The 23,230-nt window shown below is 40.4% G+C and overlaps 1 long non-coding RNA gene and 1 pseudogene across 1 annotated transcript; both read right to left on the bottom strand.

Annotated features, from left to right (window-relative positions):
• Window positions 1-460: 460 nt before the first annotated feature.
• LOC108704895 lies at window positions 461-19,413 on the bottom strand. Its single transcript, XR_005961565.1, has 4 exons — window positions 19,131-19,413; window positions 1,853-1,969; window positions 1,707-1,766; window positions 461-1,065 (listed from the first exon to the last, which is right to left on the bottom strand). It is a non-coding gene; the product is annotated as an uncharacterized LOC108704895 (long non-coding RNA).
• LOC108716329 lies at window positions 10,109-12,726 on the bottom strand (annotated as a pseudogene).
• Window positions 19,414-23,230: the final 3,817 nt, after the last annotated feature.

The following is a 23,230-nucleotide window of genomic DNA, read 5'->3' as shown; positions in this document are numbered from 1 at the left end:
TCATAAGTTACCTGCACTAGTGATAAATACACAATAAAAAGTGTAGTCATATGCTTGCAATGATTGGAATTTATGGACCCTTACATGCAAAATTTTTGGGCCAAGTGAATGTGTTGTGAAACACTGCAGCATTACCATAGAAATATGTTAGAGCAAATGCACTTTGATGTTAGTAAGTGCTTTTCCAGATCTTTTTGGAAAGTGCGCCAATGGATGGCAGATATGGCACACCTTGGTGCTGATGACACCATAAATAGACAAATATGTTAGAGCAAATGCACTTTGATGTTAGTAAGCACTTTTCAAGATCTTATTGGAAAGGGTGCCAAAAGATGGTAGATATAGTCAAATCAGTAATGGTGCCACACTTACACTGAGTCACCTTTTGAAGCGTCGGGGCTTGATCAAGGGCTGGAAACGTTGCTTTGCTAGTGGCACGAATAAACAATTGAATCACATATCAGAGTGCTGCTGGATTTATTGCTTTACTTTAAAAGATAGATATGGCACCCCTCAGTGACGAAATTGCAGCATGGTCTAAACAATGGGAGGTGTTGTTTGGGAGTCAGTCCCATTGCTGGGTAATGGACAGAGTCATACCTGAAGCGTGAATTGGGCGAAGTTATCTGCCAGTATAAAATGGGCAAAGAGGCCAGTGTCAGTTGGAAAGTGACACAGACTGGAGCTGGGGACATTTACGCTTGTCCTCTCGGACAGGACCTTGTACCCTTCCACGCCCCCTCCCTCTGTGCTGTTGAGGAGATACAGGGGGTGGGGGTGGAGGGGGAGCAGCAGCAGGACCAGGGACTGGACCTGCAGCAGCGCCCTCTGATCGGTGAGGCACGGCTCAAACAGCTGCCACCAGGTGGATGCTTGAATGAATGTTACGCATGGTGCCATGTATGAGTGACATCCATCTTCGCATCCAGAGATCCTGGCAGCGGTGCTGGCGACAAAGCCTCTCCAGAAGCCCACGTTGTTCTGCAAGTCTCTCACCCAGTCACCTTCCTTCCTCCTGTGGTGGTCCCCCAATTGCTGCAGCTGGAGCAGGAGCAGCAGCATCACCTACAAGAAAAATCTAATATAAATATAGATACATTTATTGGACATGTGCATAACCCATAACCAAACTAAGGTGGGAAAGGAAGTTGCCAAAGCTAATATTCCAAGTTCCATTGGTGGTGGGTGTTTCCATGTTTGGGTGGGGGGTGCCAAAAATATTCCAATACTGGAGTTAAAATGGAACATTAATCTGTATGTTGACCAAATATGTGTGGGTTTTTTTTTGGGACATCAGCAGGATTTTAAAGCGGGGCTGAGAGAGAGTGAAATAGCAGGAGTGCTGTATGGTGATTTGAGGCTGCCAGTCAGAACGGTAGTGGCACAGGAAGTGGCAGGGAGAGCTGCAGAGCCAGAGCAGCAGAAGCAAATGTGTGTAGCTTATAAAGGGAGCATAGTGATGCAATAGTTCACCGTTTATAAGGATATAATTTATACTTTGGTCCCATAGGAAAATCAAAAAAATGTAGATTATATAAAAATTTTGGTTGAACAACCTACTGCTTCTAATCAACAAACACTGAAAAGGCACTAGTCTCCCCAAAAAAAGAAGGCTGCATAAGTATGTATGTGTTTGTTTTTTTTTTGTTTGGTGACACACACAGACAAATAAAGGAAGGGTTATTAGCTAAACGCATTGCTCTTACATCTGGGGGGCACCACAGGAATCACGGCTGGTGACTGGGCACGGCAGGGAGCTTGGTGTTCTGTAATGTGAAGTAGGACATTAGTAATGTTCCAAACAATTTGAGGAAGCAACTACATTGGCCACAAACATGGAACATGTCTGTACCTTGAGCTCCAGGGGCTCTGGGGCTATCTCCGGCCACACCCTCTTCCTGGGGTTGCTGAGCATCTGCATCCCGGTCCTGGTCTCTGTCCGAGCCATGGCGTGATGTATGCGGTGGTGCTGCAATTGTGAAGAAATAAAGAAAAAAGGTCTTTAAATACACAATCATATGCTAGTGCAAGTGAACTTGTTTATTAGCCTGCTGGACAGACCTCCGACATGCTTCAGTCAAAGTTAAATAAATGACACAAAGGCACTGTTTGCAATGATGCGAGCAGCAAAGAATGTAATAGATGACAATACAGCTGCTGTAGGCTCTGCATGTGTTGCTTCACACTTCACTTTTACACACTAAGGGGTTGTTCACCTTTAAGTTATGTTTTACAATGGTGCACAGTATTATGATTAAAAAAAATGTAATCAGCTCTACAGTTGCCAATTTCAACAATGTGGTTGCTAGGATAAAAATTACCATAGCAACCATGCATTCATCTAAATAAGAGACTGGAATATAATTATGTGATAGTCTGAATAATAACATAACATACTTCAATGTTAACTTAAAGGTCAACCACCTCTTTAATCCACTTTTTTAACATTTCCTACCCCCCTCTTCTGGGCCTTCACTCTCCTGGCAGATAACTTTGCCCGTATCCAATGCTTCAGGTCGCTGAAGCACTTGTATACCGTGTTGCGATCTCTGTGTACAGCGCCACAAGCATTGACTCTGTCAGTTAAATGCTGCCAGATTTTTTGACATCTGGCAGCATTGATGCAATTGGACTGGCTCCCAAACAACACATCCCATTGCTTGATGACTTCTTCGACCAGTGCTGCATTCTCGTCAATGGAAAGGAGGCGACCCATTCGCCCACTGTGGCCCTCATCGCCGCCATCATCATCATCCTCCTCCTCCTGCCTCCTCTGTGCTGTGCTGGTCTAGCCTCCTCCTCCATGCTGGCATGCCTCCCCCTGGGGGTGCTAGTCCCAGCCCTGGTTGAGGTGCTAGACCCGCCGCGTGTCCCTGATGGTGAGGGGGACATGCGGTGTGCCCTGGGGGAGCTCCTCCGTACCCTAGCTGGGGTACGAGACCTGCCACGTGTCCCAGATGTTGAGGGGGACATGCAGCGTTCCCTGGGGGAGCTCCTCCGTACCCTGGCTGGGGTACGAGACCTGCCGCGTGTCCCCGATGTTGAGGGGGACATGCGGCTTGCCCTTGGGGACACTCTATGTGGGTTGGGGACACCCTCACTAACCTACTCTTCCCCCCCGTCCTACTCTCACCCCCCCACTCTTTGGGACACCCTACCTGCCCTACTCTCACTCCCCTCTCTATGGGACCCCCCACCTGCCCTACTCTCACCGCCCTCTCTATGGAACCCCCACCTGCCCTACTCTCATCCCCGTCTATATGGGACCCCCCACCTGCCCTACTCTCACCCCCCCTCTATATGGGACCTCCCACCTGCCCTACTCTCACCCCCCTCTCTATGGGACCACCCACCTGCCCTACTCTCACCCCCCTCTCTATGGGACCCCTCACTTGCCCTACTCTCACCCCCCTCTCTATGGGACCCCCACCTGCCCTACTCTCACCCCCTCTTTATGGGACCACCCACCTGCCCTACTCTCACCGCACTCTCTATGGAACCCCCACCTGCCCTACTCTCACCCCCCTCTATATGGGACTCCCCACCTGCCCTACTCTCACCCCCCTCTATATGGGACCTCCCACCTGCCCTACTCTCACCCCCCTCTCTATGGGACTACCCACCTGCCCTACTCTCACCCCCCTCTCTATGGGACCCCTCACTTGCCCTACTCTCACCCCCCTCTCTATGGGACCCCCACCTGCCCTACTCTCACCCCCCTCTCTATGTGACCCCCACCTGCCCTACTCTCATCTCCGTCCATCCAGGAACCCCTCCCTGTGACACACCAGTCCCTGTCCCCCTCTCTCCTGGCTCATCCAAATAGCAAGTGTGCATTAAGGCCGAAAATGAGCTTAAAATGGCCTCTGAAGGGCTTCCTGTTTAAAAAAAATGGCATAAAGCAAGTGGGGCATTAAACGTTTGAATCGAACGATTCGAATGGAAGTGGGGGCAAAGGCAACCTTTGATCCTCTTCGACTATACGCTACAGCCAAAACCTTTGAATCAAAGGTGCTATTCCTACGATTGAATGATTTAAATCGTTCGATCACACATTTTTAATTCGATCAGAAACGCCGTTTTCACTGGAAAAAATACTTCAACTATCGAAGTACTTAAATTCGATGGTCGAATTTCGAATTTTCTTAACTTCAAAATTCGACCCTTAATAAATCTGCCTGTGGTCTCCACCCCACCTATGTGTACTTCTGGGTCTTCCCCAGCCCCTCCCAATAATCTGTCCACTCGTTCCACCACATGCCAAACCCTAGCACCAGGCAATAGAATTCTTAATGAATCAGATGCAATTTGAGAGTAGGACTGGCCAGATATGGGATGACTTTGACGTAGTTAGCCAGCTTAAATATATTGAACAAACAATTCCTGTTTTGTTTAATGGGTAAGGCATTTTTTAGTAGTTGTATGCACAAAATGTCTCAATGTCTTAATTATATTGATAATGGGTTGAGTGCAGACGACCTCTTGTATTTGTCTATATGTATTTTGTGGTCACAGCCTCGTTGCACAACTTTCCCTTGTTTGTGTCATCTGCAAACACTGATACATTACTTACAATACCCTCCCCTAAGTCATTAATGAACAAGTTAAATAAAAGTGGACCCAATACCAAGCCCTGAGGGACCCCACTAAGAACCTTACTCCAAGTATAGAATGTACCATTAACAACCACCCTCTGTAACCGATCCTGTAACCAGTTTCCTATCCATGTGCAAATGACTTTATTAAGCCAAACAGACCTTAGTTTAGAAAGCAATCATTTGTGGGGCATGGTATCAAACACTTTGGCAAAATCCAAATAGATCACATCTACTGCCCCCCCCACTGTCCAGCATCTAACTTACCTCATTATAAAAAGCAATCAAATTTGTCTGACATGACCTATCCTTCATAAAACGAGAAAAACTCTGGCACTCGAGGCAAGTGAAATGCAGGGTTCCCCCTTGCTTTTATTTCTTGTGCAGACGTGCAACGTTTCGGGGTGACCCCCTTTATCAAGCATACAAACTGACCAAAGTGCAAACCATATAAAGAGTGACCAATTAAAATAATTAGCATACATAATTGCCAACATTCAGTTTGAAAGACAAAGTTCTCAAAGTTCTCAACCAATGACCTTATAACATGTGGAGAAAAGTTTTTTTTTAAAAAACTTTAAAAAAAACTTTAAAAAGCATTACAAAATATTACATAAAAACCATGTTGTTTAAAACACCAAAAATTCTGTGAAAAAGTCCAATTGTGCCAGGGCATTCAATCCCTTAAAAGTGCTAAAAAGAACCATGTGTCTGTAATAAAGATAAAACGGATCAGCCATGCTGATTGCTGCTCATAATGCCATTCACTAGGACAAACCTTTAAATAATTTGCCCACCAGAGCTGGCCTATAATTGCCAGGCTGAAATCGTAATCCCTTTTTAAATATTGGAAACACATCAGCTTTTCTCCAGTCCATAGCTACCATACCAGATAAAAGTGAATCTGAGAAAATCAGAAATAGGGGCCAGTCTAAAACTGAACTAAGCTCTCTTAGAACCAGGGGGTGAATGCCATCTGGCCCTGGCACCTTGTTTACATACATTTTTATTAAAGCTTTATGAATCATATCCTAAGTCAGCCACTGACTAGATTGAGCAGTGCAGCTAGGAGGAGCAACACTCTCAACCCACATCTTTTTACTACTAATATACTTAAAAAACTTTTTGGGGTTAGGCTTAGCCTCAGCTGCAATGCACTCTTCATTTCCTTTCTTTGCCTTCCAGATTGCTGTTTTACAATGTTAATTATAGTGTTTATATTCATTAAATGCAGCTTCTGTCTCAACAGACTTATAGCCTTTCTCTTCTTTCCTATTAACTTCTTTACCTCTATAGTAAGCCATATACGGGGATTTTTAGTGCTTCTACATTTACTCCTTATGGGAATAAATTGAGAACAGTAACGATTTAATATAATTTTAAATGACAATGCTCTGAAGGGCAGCCCTCAAGGCACTAAAATTAGCTTTTCTGAAATTCATGGTTTTTGCTGTGCATCAGGCTCTGTGTCTATATCTGCTTTTATATTCTGGTGCTCCTAAAGATATTATACTGGGATAATACAACATAACTACATTTCGCAAGTTCAACTTGAAAAGCATTTTCTCATCCCTTAATTACACAAAGCAAGGCTATGTTAAATATACTCTGGTCTTTCATTATTTCTTACTTCTTTAATAATTTACTTCATAGAGGATATTCTCAAGAGAACATAGTTAATCATCTACAAATACTGTTTGCTAAACAGATTTTGTCATATTTTTGTCAGTTACACAAAATAATCATTTACTGCATTTTACAGGAATTGGAGCTTAGAAAGTTATAAATAGACAGAACTTGTTAGATTTCACTCCTGACATACAGTTTTTACTACAAATTCAGAGTACTGGCCAGATTCTCAAAATCCTGAGTCACCTCCTAAAATAAATATTTGACTGCTACGTTACTTTTTTCCAAGTGTAAAAGATGCTAGAGGAATGCAAACATTTTTATTATTAGTTCTCCCCTACTGGATAAAAATAGTTCTATGGCATGTGGTTGTTTAGCTAGGTATCACTTCATTTCATGCTGTTTCACCTATCTCAACCCCTTGTGTCTAAGGGTAAGGTCACACTGGGCGATTTGGGGAGATTTAGTCGCCTGGCGACTAATCGCCTCGTCTTTGCAGTGACCAATCTCCCCAAATGCCTTACCTCTGTCTTGCGCCGGGTAAAATTAAAAGTCGCCTGCGGCATGGCACACGTGTCGCTTCGTATTCCGATGTCGCCCGAAGTTCCCTCGCGAGGAAACTTCGGGCGACTTTGGAATATGAAGCAACACGTGTGCCATGCCGCAGGCGACTTTGCCGCAGTCGACTGTATAGTTTAGGTGCCATATGTTAGGAAATGTAGGGGGGAAGGAGGGTGCCCCCCAAAAAAAGTACTATCTTTTTCAGCTTATCACCCTTAAAAAAGGCATGTTTTGGGACTTAGAAAAAAATGTCAACTTTTTTTGAAGCAATCCCTATCTACTCTATTGCACTTCGCCTGGTCTGAGGTGGCAAAGGAAAGTCTGGCGCAAGAGGTAACGTTCAGTAAAATGCACACATTAGTGAATTAGCGTAGTTACGTCCCTTTCCCATAGCGCAACTTCGCCTGGTGTAAGGGTGCGAAGTAGCGCTAGAGTAGGTCCACTTCGCTAGCGAATTTACGCCAGTAAATCGGCAAAGTAACGAAATTACGTCACGCTGGCGAATTTGCGCTAGCGTTAGGTGCTTTGCGCTTTAGTGCATTTGTCCCCTTGTCTCTTAACAAGCTATACCATATCTGCTAGTAAGGTTTACTATAAAAATTGATGTAACTTATCAGGGCCTTACAGTTTAACAGCCAAACTTGGAAACAGTGTTGGACTGGACCAGACCCCCTCACCCGACATATAATTTTTTTTCTGGCGCAGAGCAGTGGCGTCTGTGCATTTGTGCCGAGCAATTGTGTTTGCGCATGCGCATGGCGCAGTCTGGGCACACACGCGGGTGGGGGCCCTGGACAGCAGTCCCGGTGGGCCCCGGGCCCTCAGTCCAACCCTGATTGGAAAACTTAAGCCTACACACCCTGAATAACCAAGCAGTTTAACAAGATACACAGTCTCCAGGAACACCAATGATAAGTTTACCTAAGGAGGGAAAATGTCCTCTGTCTCTTGAATTATTTACAAACCCACAGATTTTTGTTACTTCAAACTGTCTAAAATCTACTCTTCTTGAATAGATAGACAAGGCTAGCATTTTTTCAAAACTATTATTTTATATAGAACTACATAATCTTTTAAGCTTCAGCAATTTAAATGCTGTGGAATTAATCCCCCCAAAACAATTATCAGGACGAGATGTGTAATCCTGGAACTGTGCACTTGCTGGTTGAGCCACTTATGGCTCTCATGGCTGCTCCTGGCCAGTCCTCCTACTCGTGTATTAATTGTGTTCTTTATGGCTCCCTAGTCTCTGCCCACCTCATTAATTCCATGTGTTCGTCATCCAGTAATCAAGACCTTTTATAAGCCTGTCCCTGACCATTGCTAGTTGCTTGGTCATTGTGCTTCATAGCCCAGATCTTGCTGTTATGATTCCTGTTCCTGAGATTCCTGTTCCTGAGTTTCCTGTTTTGGAGACCCTCCCTCGTTCTGTGATTCCCAGCCTTGTTCCTGTGCTCTGGCCTGCCTGTCCTATTGGATTTCCCAGATGCAACCTATTCGCCTGTTCTTGGACATTGTTGCCTGTTGCCTGACCCATCCTTTTGGATTATTAACGGACTCCGTATGCTTGCTGCCTGGCCCAACCTTTTGGCCTGTTTAGCGGACTCATTTTATGCTGAATTCTTTTTTCACTGGCTTGTATATTTTTTATATTTTCATCATGGACCTGTTTAGTTACTTTGTCTCATTAAATCCTGCATTTACTTCACCGTGACTCGGTTCTGCCATATAGGAGTATACCTCAGGTTCCCTGCCATACATGCACAAAGTATTTTTCTGGATTATTCCTTTGTCGGGTGGGTTGACCATATTGCCTATATCACTGCACATTGAGTTTTTGCCTTTACATAATTGTGTATGTAAATTTTCTTAATTGATTACCCTATATATATTTTTTGTACCATGGGTTCCGTAGGTTTGACAAAGGGACGTGGCCCGAAATGTTGCACTTCTGCAGAAATAATAAACGCAAGTGTTTCCCTGCCATCAAATGCCTTGAATGCAGGCAACTTTGTTCTTTACAATATAATGGCTCATTTTACCAGCCAAGGTTGTAAAAGCATTATGTTTTTCTCACGTTGGATGCTATGTCATGGTGAGCAATCAAAGGCACAGGTTCTTCTGCTACAAAATGGAGCAAATAGCTTTGTTTTTGTAAGTATTGACATTAACTGATCCGGTCCTGTACACAAAACTTTTCTTTGTGCATGAATTGGTTTTCAGTTTGAGGTGCAACTTTGGAACTTGAGAGCAGTTTATGTGCAAAAAGAAGTCACTGAAAAAGAAATCACAGAAAATGTGATTGTTCTTGTGTGTAGCTTCCTTTTGACTCCTAGAATTTCCCACATCTTGGTCATCACTTCACTGGTGAAGTGACTTCCACGGTCGGATTCAATACGCGGTCGGATTCAATACGCTGGATTCAATACATGGCAGACATTCTATCCATTTTGTAAACAAACAAGTTACAGTCAGCATGTATCGGTTTCCTTTTGAGGAAGTTAGATAAAATGCATCTTGCAATTACATTTTGACTCTGGTCATCTTTATCCAGGTCATAAACCCATTCCTGTGAGGAGGAAAATTTAATCATCTGAGGATCTGTAATCTGCTTCAGAAGTCCTAGACTTATGTAGCTGGCCTCAGATTTGAGATCCAATTTGGCATATTTCACCTGGGCAATATTATTTACCTGTATGGGAACCAGCATAGTATCATTGGTCTTTTCGATTTTAACCAATGATTGTGCATGTCTGGTTATGCCTGCAACTTCCTGATTTCCCCCTTTAAGAGAAATGGTTAGTACATCATCTTCCAAAATTATCTTTTCGATTTTGTCCTTTTGGATATTAATGATGTGGAAGGAAGTATTAACACTTTCTTCAGGTTTACCGTTTTTCAGAATTGATATATTTGGTATTTGACTGTTCCGGAAATGGATTTCAACAGAATTAGGCCTTTCTTCAATCATGTGGCAACTATGTTGCGATTGTGCATTACGGGAGCGCTCAAAAGCAATTGGAATTTTCACTTGGGTCCAAATTGCCTCATTTATGAAGTAAATTATGGAATTTAATCGCTTGAGCAAATCGATCCCAATGATCAAACGATCATATGGGAGGTCTACAATCAATGTTGGATGTCTAAGGATCTTTTTGCCAATCTTGCATGTCAGCCAGGATGTGCCTTTCACCTGTAAACTGTCACCGCCCACACTTATCAAAGAGCCATCAAATGGCATTAATCTCGGTTTCTTTTTTGATGACCCCAAGATCTGTTGGAAGTGGCTAAAAGATAGGTAGTGACCTGAGACCCGGTATCCGATAAACCTTGGATTGGTCTGACACATCCATCTTGGAGACAGGTATCTATAAAGTATCGGCCGTCTAACTGTAAGAGATTACAGAGAAAATTGGAGTGATTTGCCATCTGTTGTTTTAAAGAATGATCCTTCTGCAACGTCAGGATATTTGGATTTATCTCCTCCTGGTTCCGCCTGCAGGTCATCTGGGTTCCCATGGATTCCACCACTGGGACTAACTGAACAGAGGGTATTTCACACACGGGCTGTAGTGACATTGGATCACGAGAATTTACCTTATTTGGCTGCAAGATAAATGAAATATTAGACTTCCCTTTGACCCCGATTGGGTCGGTGCAATGCAAAATATGATTGTTGTCCATATTTGGTATTGCCGTATCTATTTCCGTACAGGGACCTGACCCTGTTTCTTTTAATTGGCGGAACTGGGTCCCGCCTTCACATCTAAAAAATCCTCAGACTGTTTTGGTGCAGAAACCTGAGACAATTTACTTACAATGTCAGTTAACTTGGAAACCTGATCTGCAAGTTGATCAAATCTGCTAGGTTTACGTGGGTTTTGATTCTGGGGACCATTTTGGTTCCCTGTGGGTGATTTACCCCTGGGTGAATTTGGTGATTCCTGCCCTTTTCCCCATTGCTGCCTGGGCCTATTGTCCCAATGTCTATACCCCTGGGGACGCCTATACTCTTGGTAACCCCTATAATTCTGTCTACCCTGGTACCCTCGGTAATCCCGGTTGAAATGAGGACGATAGTCCTGGCTTCCAGAACCTGAGCTGTTCCCGTCTGATCCCTTAGGATTTTGAGGTTTGTTTTGTATGGGATTTGGCTGTATTCGGTTCTGCTGAGTAGACCCATTGGCTGAAGGTACTTTCTTTGGCTGGGACTCAAAATTTAAATGAGGTTTTACCGTGGACTCATCGATATTGTGCTCTGGGAATTTTTTAAACTTCCTTTCATTTAAGTTTTGGCCCTCACTGATGTTAAACAGTAAAGTTGCCGATGTTACCAATCTTTCTAGAGGGTTTTCAAAATCCAGATCATGAGCAAGACTTAATCTGATCTGGGTTGGTAAGGCCTCATAGAATACTTGTTTAAATTCCACAGATTCCCAATCGGGATTTCTGTAGGCCAAACCATATGCATTTTTAAGTACAGAGAGAAATTCTCGAGGGCTTTGATTAGAGCTACATGACAGTTTATAAATTTCTCTCTTTGCGGCAGTGGTAGTTCGGTATGGCCCAAATTCTAATTTAACTTCATGTAGGACTGACTGCCATTTAGTGATTCCTCTCTCTCTAAAGGAGGAAAAGTAATGACGGTATCTGTCATCAAAGGCCCATGGAAGAAATTTTATTCTGTCTGCTTCAGACAAGTCCAAAGAGTCCATAGTAGACTCATACATTTCAAAATGGGTCGCTATTTGGGCAGAACCTTTCTTAGAGAATTTTGGCACAGCAGTATTCAGGAATTTAATTATGTTGGCAGAATTTTGTTTTTCAACCTGGATATTGGGGATTTTTACCTTTTGAACCCCTTTTATGGGTGTTTTTCCCACTTCTTGGGACAGGACTGGAATCCCGCTTCCTCTCATCACTCTCAGACCCACTTGTATTAAGATTGGAAGCATAACTTTTATAGGATACATTGGACACAAGGGACTTACGGCGCTCATTCCTCTCTGGGGATGAGTCTTGACAGGAGTCTATAGGGGTCCTGGTTCTGTGATTGCCCAATAAGGTGGTCACAGCTTGGCAAGCTTCAGCCAACTGGCCCAAAACACCTTGTGCCTCTGAATCAACATTATCAATTGGTTTGGCTCTAGGAACATATGGTGCCCAATTTTTATATTGGGGAGTGATTACTGGAGGATCAGGAGATCTCTCCACACCATATACACCTGACTGTTGATTTTTAAACAACTGTGGCCTTAATTCTTCAAAATCCTCTCTGAGCTTACGGTATGCTATGCGACTATGTTCAGCATCAGTTTCTAAGTCCCTAATAAAGGCTTCCTTGTTAGAGATATCTATCTCTAATTGGTTTCTCTCAGATTTCATATGTTGGATATTTGATTCTATCTCATGTAATTGAGACCTCAATTTTTCTATATCTTCTTTTCTAGCCTTTGATAGAGTATCTACTTCCATTAATGCATATAAAACAGGCGGTAGGGCACACATTAATTTTTTCTCTTTGTCTGAACTGTTAGAGGCTAAGTTCATACATGTTAAATATCATTCAACCAGGCCGTCTGTTGCCCAGATATCATTAAGGTCTGCCCTAGCATTTTTCTTCAAATCATTAATCCAAACATCCATCCCTTGATCAAATTTTAACCGTGTATATATGAATTGAACAACATTGTGGATCATTTGCTCTGGGGTGTTCCCACTCTCACTGCTTGCAGCACTCATGGTCTCAATCAATTAATAAAAAAAAACAAACTAGCTTGACAGAAGTATTGGAATGGTTTTCACTGTTTGTACCAATATGAGAAAATAATCTCTATCTCAGCAGTGCCTCCAAATTATGTCGGGCTATTTGTGCGAATATTTAATGAAATTATATAAAATTATTTAAAAGAATTTAAGGCTCCTTATAAGTAATAAACAGGAGGAGTCTTAAATAATATATGCCCAACTCTGAATTCGATATCGAGCTTTCCCAATCAATTGGTACAAAGGGTGAAAAATCAGGACAACTATTTAACAAAATAATTAATTTATTTATATATAATAATAACAAATCAAATTATCACTGCTTTTAAAATCCACCAAATACTTCTTGATATAAACACAAGATAAAATTTATCAACAGATATTAAAGTGGACCTGTCACCCAGACACAAAAATCTGTATAATAAAAGTCCTTTTCAAATTAAACATGAAATCCAATTTCTATTTTTTATTAAACCATTCATAGCTGCTGTAAGCTCATTTAAAAATCCCCGCTGTCAATCAAATATTGTCTGCCCCTCCTCTATGCCACTGGCATAGAGGCGGGGCAGACAATTACTTTCACTTTCTATTCAGCACTTCCTACATGTCACTGCTCTCCACACATCCCCCCGTTCTCTTAACCATTTTATTGTGTATCCAGGGCATTGAAATGGACATTGGGTCCCCCATTCTGGTGCACAAACAAGATTCTGAGATGATACAAGGCTTGCCTTAATAACAGTGTGCACAAAATGGCTGCTGCCTGCTTGTTATAATTTTGAAATCCCAGACTGAAGGAAGCAAGATTCAAATAATTTATATAGTGTAATTAAAGTTCATTTTGCTTGACTAATCTGATAAAATGTGATTTTGAATAATTTCTTTGGGTGACGGGTCCCCTTTAATTGATAAGACCAAAATCATTAATATGGCGAGCATCCACAAGACAATATACACTCTTATTAATAATAAGGTATTGGAATCAAAGGAGGAATATGTGACTGATTCTGATTTGCTAAGGAATTCTGTCCTTAAATTTTCCTATTTCCCCATTAAATCGTTAACTTGGATATCATATATATATATATATATATTAATGAAAAATAAAATGGACCCAAATTAAACAGATTATTCCCAGTTTGCAATTCTGGGAAAGTCAGTGTTTAGGGTATGACTATAATACACATAGGAATAATAAATATCCAAGCATACAACTTAATCGAGAAAAAGTATAACAAAAATTTATATTTACCAGATGTAGAGTTTTCACTGGCCTGTGATGTCACCCTGATCTCACTTTCTGGATCTTTAAAACCCACTGGTTCTTTTCTTTTTAGTTGAAGAATGAGTCTTCTTATAGTTGAGAGTCTCCAAGTAGTTTTAGATTTCTTTCCTTCTCTTTCTTTCAGATGTAGTTCTTTTCCTCCAGTCAGCCCCCTTTATAGTTTCTTTTTTTAATTCCCCAGTATCCCAGTGTCTCCTAATTTATCCCTCCTTTCTGTCTAAAACTCAACCCCTGGGATTAATTAACTAACCAATTGGAATTGAAGGGTAGTCTCCAAAAGTTAAACTATCACCATCTAATAATCTAAATATTTTGTAAAATGTCAATTATTTACCCCTGGGCGTGATGTCCTACACTACCTGTAGATGGCACTATTTCCTCAAACATCGTGACCTGAAAATATCTAAAAAATACATAATAGCCTTTGACCTTTCTTAATTTGATGTTACACATTATTGTTGACATTGCTTCAGACTAGAACAATGCTGTGTAACTCCTTAATACCTTCAGTACACATACAATATACTTGTGAACACACTAGCCATTCAAAGTTGGTTTGGTCTTTGATTAATTATTACCCTTTCAAACAGGTGTGCTCTATACTGTGGATAGTTCGTAAAATCCTTCAAGGTGTTCTCATCTTATTCACACAGACACCAAGGATTATACAACCTTTGAGATTTGCTTTAAGCACAAAGGTTATACACCTGTGTTAGGAGTCTGATAAAACATCCTTTTCAGAACAGAAGTTTCTTACCAACTAAACATTAATTTATATAAAACAAAATATAACATTCATTTCTCAACACTATATGATTAATCAAATATGCATAATATCAATCATGAATATGTATTCTATTGAGTAAAATAATCATACGTTATCATTAATAAACCTGAATATTCTTATAGTTAATATTCATCTTATTTGAAAATCCGACATGGTACTGTCTTTATGCTGTAAGCGTAAATACCAGTTCAATGCTTAATTACTTCAAATGCTTAACTTTTTTCATTGACTCAGTATCTTTTACCTACAGCTAGTATATTTTTTTAACTTTGCTGTTTCATATTCATCTGTATTGTTTCTGTATCTCCTCAATCTGGATCTTTTCACCAACATGAAGGTAATATTTCATATATTATTATTGTACTGCATTTGCAGTACAAGAGGGGAGTAAATAAGATTCAGTTCATAAAAATGCAGCTTATGTGCTTGTGCCGCTGCTATAGAAAAAAGTCTCCAGTATCATTGCACTTGTGTATCTTGTATCACAAGTCTGCAAGTGTAAGAAAATGCAGAAGTGACTTAATGAATTTATAGTTAATTTATAGTTAATTTCTAGATAACTAGTAATTTCACTACTAAATTTGTAGAAATAAATGATGCTACTAAAATGGGTCTATGTCATTCTCATTTGGGCTAAATATATAAAAATGTTATTAAATGTTTTTTCCTACTTATGATTAATTAAAAAATTGTTTTGTTATAAGAAGGAACAGTACAGGTTGTATTTGACAGTTTACACAATTAAATTTTCAATTCTGTTAGAATTTTGCAAATTACACTGATACTAAGTGGAGTTGTGTCTTTGTACCATCCCACTTCCAACAACACAATTACTGTCAGCATTTGGTTGGATTTACTCCCAGCTGTCCTGTCAATTCTCTGCAACAATCCTATCAGGTTTTGTGGACTTTCTAAATTTGAATTAACCACAAGAAAACAAACGTCCTTCACTCATATCATAAAAAAAAAAACACTTCTCATTATTGACACAGTGGTTTCATTAGAGTTATTTAGCTAGTACACTAGATTACTCAAGTCAGTATTACCAGAACACCAGATATTGTCACATCGTCTCTTTGTTTCCAGGTTGGTGATCTGAGCAAAACTCCATCAGTAGCTGTAGAGATTATTCACTATATTCCATTCCATTCCAAATAGAACAGCTATCATTGATCACACCACTCATTTAAGGAAACTCTACATACAAAGAGCCATTTCAAAAGTTTGCCATTCATATCTGTGATGCCTTTACATCTTTTGCCTATCCTAATATCGGATCCATGGACTGATTATGAACTCTTAAGAACTGTACAGAGACTGCTGCATTAACTGAATACAAGTGACTGTTGAATATTACTTCATATGCCTATCCAAAGCCATGATGTCTCTCTGATTGGACTTTCCTCTATAATGAACTAATGGACTGATATTGAAATGGGTTAATTTTAAGTTTTAAATTCATACAGTATTGAATGTGATATAGTTAAATTGTGTGAAATAGACAAAAAAATGGGAATTTATAATGTAACATTTTCTCTGTATGTTTAGTTGTAGATTAGTTATGAAAACAACAAGGGTACAATTGTATTTGTTTAAAAAAAGGTTTTAGAAGGAAAGTTTCCTGTAATTAGTCAATTGTATTATTGCCCCAGGTCCTCAGCTCTATATATAGCTGGTTGTGTGTAAATGGCACTGACATAAACAAAATGATAGAATCCATAATAATAGAACTTTGTCATGTGCTAATATTAGTATTGAATAGAGTCTGGATTCAAGACTAGCCCCGCCCATAATATTAAAATCTATAAATCTATCACAGTCATAAACATAGAGGTTGTCCAAATAAATAGAGTAACTGACCAACATAGTGTGACTTTGGTTTAGTATGTGTTTTGATAGGAGAAAGAAGGTTGTACTCATATTGTTTATAAAATGTTTGTTGAATGTCATATAGCAAAAGTTTTAGAGCTACAACAATTAGTGTAATTTTTTTATAGTAGAGTTCAGTTATTACCAATGATTAGGTAAAGTTTATTGCGGGTTAAACAACTCCATTTCAAGTTTCGTTAAGTCTATCCATGTCATCTTAGCATTAATACTTGGTCTATATTTCTCTGTTAGAATTCTGCTTTGTGTTATAATTATGGGGAGGTTTGAAGAAAGAAAAAAAAATAATAATTTTATCTTAAAAGAATAATTTTTACTTTAAAGATGCAATATGTTCAGTATTATTCAATTCATTTTTGCTTAGTTGTGTTTTTATGCTTATGCAATGTTTTCTTTCAAACGTATATGTTTTTGCATATATATATTTTCTTTAAGCCTAATATAACATGATAGCATATAGATAGCCACATTTAAATATTTTTGTGAGGTTTCGTGTTGCCAACTATATCTCAGCCAAGTTACTTCCTCAAAACAGGATTAACTTTTAGACCCTTTAGCCTCCTGTTTTTCTTATCTGATCTCAGTTTGAAGTTTTCACTTCTGTGACTGGTGCTGTCATGATGTTTAACTGTTACTCACAAGACCACTGTTTTCATTATGACAAACCCTTCCTTGTTCTCAGGGTTCCTCTCAGTACCCTTAAAATGCTAACGACAGGGTAATATGAAACGCATTTCTGCGTTTCAAGAGAGGATATGATAATATATTTTTATATAGTTACATAGTTAAATTGGGTTGAAAAAAGACAAAGTCCATCAAGTTCAACCCCTCCAAATGAAAACCCAGCATCCATACACACACCCCTCCCTACTTTTAATTAAAATTCTATATACCCCTACCTATATTAACTATAGAGTTTAGTATCACAATAGCCTTTAATATTATGTCTGTCCAAAAAATCATCCAAGCCATTCTTAAAGGCATTAACTGAATCAGCCATCACAACATCACCCGGCAGTGCATTCCACAACCTCACTGTCCTGACTGTGAAGAACCCTCTACGTTGCTTCAAATGAAAGTTCTTTTCTTCTAGTCTAAAGGGGTGGCCTCTGGTACTGTGATCCACTTTATGGGTAAAAAGGTCCCCTGCCATTTGTCTATAATGTCCTCTAATGTACTTGTAAAGCAGGCCCGGACTGGGAGTAAAAAGCAGCCCTGGCAAAAAAAATCAAAGCAGCCCACACAGAAATGCATGCTGGTCTTTTATTTAAACACGAGCATATTTTATATATATATATATATATATATATATCTCTATATCTATATATATATATATATATATCTATATATCTATATATATATCTATATATATATATATATATATATATATATAGTCATAAACAAATACAAAAGGAGTACATTTTAGTTTCTAATAATGCATCCTATAAGATACATACCAATAGACATTTAAATTTATGTTTGCTTATCATTTACAGTAGGGGGTACATTATCCCTTATAATACATGAGTGATACTCAGAGTTCCCTTTATAACTCAGCCTGCAGCCTTGTGCCTTTATATGGTCACAGAACAACCCCTCAGTGACTTCTAATATCCTTATCATTTACAGTAGGGGGTACATTATCCCTTATAATACATGAGTGATACTCAGAGTTCCCTGTATAACTCAGCCTGCAGCCTTGTGCCTTTATATGGTCACAGAACAACCCCTCAGTGACTTCTAATATCCTTATAATTTATAGTAGGGGGTACATTATCCCTTATAATACATGAGTGATACTCAGAGTTCCCTGTATAACTCAGCCATCAGCAGTTCTAGAGGTACGCAAGTTAAGTGCAGCACCGCAGGGCCGGTCTTATCAAGTGTGGGGCTATTTTGGTGGGGACCCTTAGACTGAGTTGCCAGCTGGCATACCACAGGGACTCCAGTGCCTGTCTCTGCTTCTCTCCTGCAAACTGTTGCTGTAACCCTGCCTTTTAGTGATGTTGCGGGCCGACCCGAGGCCCGCGGAACCCGCGGGTCGGGCGGGTTCAGGCCGACCCCTGGACAAAATGCACGGGTCGCGGGTGGGTTGAGCTCTTCTGCTGCTCTCCCAGCCGACCAAGTACTGCCGGCTTCTGGCTTTCCGGAATATATAGACTTCCACCTGCCCTGCCCCACCTGTGACGTTACTGCGGGTCTATAAATAAAAGGGAGCAGCGGGCCCGGGTTGGGTGCGGGTAGGGAGCGGGCGGGTTAGGGTCGGGTGCGGGGGCAGGAGGGATAGGGTCAGTTTGCGGATCGAGAAATTCTCTTAATAGAACATAGTGGCCCACAACTATTTCATACTATCACAGCCCACTGCCAAAGAATTACAGAAAGAAAAGAGGAGAGATACTTTCTACTTTTTTCAAATTCTCACTCATAACCCTTCATTTTTACACCCTTCACCATTTAGCTTTACTTTTTTTCCAGATTTCTCTCCTTTCATTCCTTATTCTGCTTCCCCATCTTCACTCCTATTTATTTTGCCCCTTTATTTTTTATTAGATCAGCCTCTCCTTTTTTTTCAATTGTTTTGACTGCACAGTGCAAAAAAAAATGGTTAATTGCCTCTTACTGTGGCAGGGAGCATTGCGTTCACGCGCAGCACAGGCAGGCCAGCAATCAGCATAAATATGATCCGCACTTCTCCACACCTATACAGTAGTGTGCTGCAGCTGTCTGTGCTGATGCGGGCTCACAGAGACAGGGGACTGACAGGCCATGCTGAAGGCCCTCTTCCTCCGGCTTCCACTGTGAACGCAGCAACAGCAGCAGTAGAGAACGGAGAGACGTGGGAGGGGCGGAGCCACAGTGGGAGCTAGGACGGAGGAGCGGTCCTAGAGCCCTCCAGATGCATTGAAAGGTACAGTAAATTCTAATAAGTATTATTTCTCGGTAGCGGCCCAGTTAAGCAAAATATAGAGCGGCCCTTAGGGCAAATGCCCGACCACACAGATTGCCAGTCCGGGCCTGTTGTAAAGTGTAATCATGTCCCCTCGCAAGCGCCTTTTTTCCAGAGAAAACAACCCCAACCTTGACAGTCTACCCTCATAATTTAAGTCTTCCGTCCCTCTAACCAATTTAGTTGCACGTCTCTGCACTCCCTCCAGCTCATTTATATCCCTCTTAAGGACTGGAGTCCAAAACTGAACTGCATACTCCAGATGAGGCCTTACCAGGGACCTATAAAGAGGCATAATTATGTTTTCATGCCTTGAGTTAATACCCTTTTTTATGCAAGACAGAACTTTATTTGCTTTAGTAGTCACAGAATGACACTGCCCAGAATTAGACAACGTGTTATCTACAAAGACCCCTAGATCCTTTTATTAGGGACGAACAATGGTTATGTGTCAGAGTGTAAGAATAATAAGGTCTAATAACAAATGCCCATATCATTCTGACTCAGCAAAAACCAAATGCCCAAGGCAGGAAAGGTGAAGGGATGGGTGATGTTCCCCCATTTATTATTTCTCTTATTAATGACAGCCAGTGATGAGAGGTCACTTTGTAAGTTACTGACAGAATTCAGAGTGTCAGCAGATACTAGATGAGGCCCCTTCTACAGAAGTGCTTTCTTCATTTGCTGAGTTCCTCCCTGTGTCTGCTTTTAACAGATAAAGAACTGCAAGGCTGAGGGACAGTTGTAAGCGGGAAACTATTTTCAGTGCAATATCTGTAGCTAAGAACATTCAGTTCTCTTCCATTTTGGGAGGGTTCAAATTATATAACGTATGTATGTGTACTCCCATTTTAATCTATAAAAGCTTGTGAAAAGGGAAGTGTCTTTGGCAAAATGCTCGTGGGACAATTCTTTGGGAAAATGATCATTTTCCCAAGGCAAAACCATTAAAAATTCTTTGTTAAACGCAATAAACCTCATTCCATTTGAAATAGCCTTATCTCGATGTTTTGCCTTCCATATAACGAGGTCATAGCAATAAAATTATCAACAGCCTCAAATGAGGAGAATGACCTATAATTCTCTTCATTTGAGGCTTACTGCATTAGGTTCTTTTCTTGCCTGTCCTATGGGGGCCTATACCTTACTCATTCTCCCAGGCCTGGAAACAGACCTGGGTGTTGGGTAGGTTCGTTTCTCTCTCGCCGCTGTACTTTTAAAGTTCCTAGAAGGAACAGGTGAAAGAACTTTAAAAGTACTGCGGGGAGAGAGAAGCAAACCTACCCAACCCCCAGGTATGTTTCCAGGCCTGGGAGTATGAGTAAGGTGTAGGCCCCCATAGGACAGGGCAGTGAAGCAGTGTCAGTAGGAGAAAACCAGTAGTGATGGGTGAATTTGCGCCGTTTTGCTTCGCAGAAAAATTCGCAAAATTCGTGAAACGGCGAAAAATTTGTGAAACGCCAAATTCGCCACAAATTTGCGTCTGGCGAATAAATTCGCCCATCACTAAAAACCAGGTTTCAGTAAGTGCAAGTAGGTTGAAGGAACTGGCAATGAAATGGTCGTGTATAGTGGTGAGTTTGTTGCAAATGGATCAGGCATTCTAGAGAGCACAGGAAAGATTAACTGGGTTATTCGGTATAGGGATAAGAGTTCTGTACTGTTTGCATCGAAGAAAAGGGCCATGATATAACTGGGATGGGGTGAGGACCAGGGTTTGGGGAAATGTCACCAGCTGCCAGCAATAGAAAGGTAAGATAGACTAAGTGAGAAAGGGATTTGTAAGTTCTTAGTTTGTATGAAGAAGAGGCGTTACCTGGAATAGCTAAACAGAGTACTTTATATACTTCATGTGTGGAGAGGGAAGAAGAGGAAAGTAGAGAGGCTGAGATTTGTATAGATTTGTGACTTGGGGGAGGTGGTGAAAAATGTTTTAGGAAGCATGAAAGTGAAAGGAAGAGAAATATAGGATAAAGTATTTTTGGAGAAAAAAGTAACAAACTAGCAGGTACAAACAAATCTGTTTTCTTCTTATCCCAGATGGTTCACTGTTGATTACAGGGGTATCCAATTCCTTTTGCCTTATAAATGCCTTGTCCAACTGCCTTGTATAAATGCCATCACTTGTAAAATATTAGCACTTAGGAAATGTTACCACTAGTCCCATGCCCCTGACACTAGTGCCCTCCCCTATGCTGGGCCTGAATTTTTATGCAGCTGATGGGGAAAACCAGAGCCTAATTGACTAATTAATCAATCAACCAGCTATCAAAGGACAGAGTTTTACAGAAACCAGAACCAAATTTGGGGCTATAAAAATATATCTTGTTCACTTAGGAGTGGACACCGATGTGTGTTTGAGATATTTATCAAAAGCTCTAAAGCAGAGTAGGCCTAACAGACAAAGGTTATTGGGGTTAACAGATACAAGTAGTGATATATGCAGAATTACCATAATATGCAGTATATAGCCATTGCAATAGGGTGGTGTATATAGCAGTTGTGATAGGGTGGTGTATTTAGCAGTATATGGATAAACAGAATTACCAGAATAAGCAGTTAAGAGTACAATTGAAGCTCACCAAATCTCTTAGTCGGATTTTCCCACAGGGTATACTGTGCGTGATATCCCAATTTGGTCAATCTGTAGAAATATGTGGAGGTGTGGGACAAATCCAAGGCAGCAACTGGACTGCAAAATTTCTTTATTGGAGATAGAGGTACACAACATGTTTCGGGCAGCGCCACACTTGACAAAGGGCGCTGCCCGAAACATGTTGTGTACCTCTATCCCCAATAAATAATTTTTGCAGTCCAGTTGCTGCCTTGGATTTGTCCCACACCTCCACATATTTCTACAGAATAAGCAGTATTCTGGTTGCGATAGGGTGGTGTATATAGCAGTATACTGATAAGCAGAATTACCAAAATAAGCAGTATATACCAGTTGCAATAGAGTGGTATATGTAGCAGTATATTCACAAGCAGAATTACCTGAATAAGCAGTATATAGCAGTTACAATAGAGTGGTGCATATAGCTTTATATTGATATGCAGATTTACCAGAATAAGCAGTATATAGCAGTTGTGGTAGGGTGGTGTATATAGCAATATATTGATAAGCAGAATTACCAGAATTAGCAGTATATAGCAGTTGCAATAGGGTGGTGTATATAGCAGTATATTGATAAGAACATCCTGTATTCTATAAAGACCTTGTGCTTGCCATTGTTGTGGTGTGGAGTTATGGATCCCAACAAGAAAGTTGATGTTTCCATTACACATTAAATATGGAGAGACATATGGGGATAAATTAGATCTTTGTTTAAGTATTTATAAATAACTGGTTTGATTATGAGATGGGGGATTTTATTTGCCATAGGTGCATGGAGCAGGTAATTGAGTGTAAGGTCATTTGTCAATTGTTGATCTAGACTTTTTGTGGTATATAGGTTTCTGGTGCCTCTTCATTATTTTCTTGCATATTCAGAAGATTCACTCCCCTAAGTGTTTTAGGCTGTTGTAGTCTGAAGCATGCTATTTTCTGCCTTTTGTTTTGCAAAGTAAATGTTCAAAAATTACAATTTGATCTTTGATGATTTAATCTTTTAAGATCTGTGTTTCTTATACAAAAATGCTTTCACTGTTGTGTGTATTGATGGAGGTTGTCTATGATTTTCCTAATATTTAACCCTTTCCCTGCCAGACATTTTGTCCTATATGTGAACATCTACTGCCAAGCATTTTGTACTCTTTCACTTTAAGGGCCTTTC

This window comes from Xenopus laevis, chromosome 5S, assembly GCF_017654675.1.
Source record: "Xenopus laevis strain J_2021 chromosome 5S, Xenopus_laevis_v10.1, whole genome shotgun sequence".
NCBI lineage: Eukaryota > Metazoa > Chordata > Amphibia > Anura > Pipidae > Xenopus > Xenopus laevis.
This window is presented reverse-complemented; position numbering and strand designations above follow the sequence as displayed.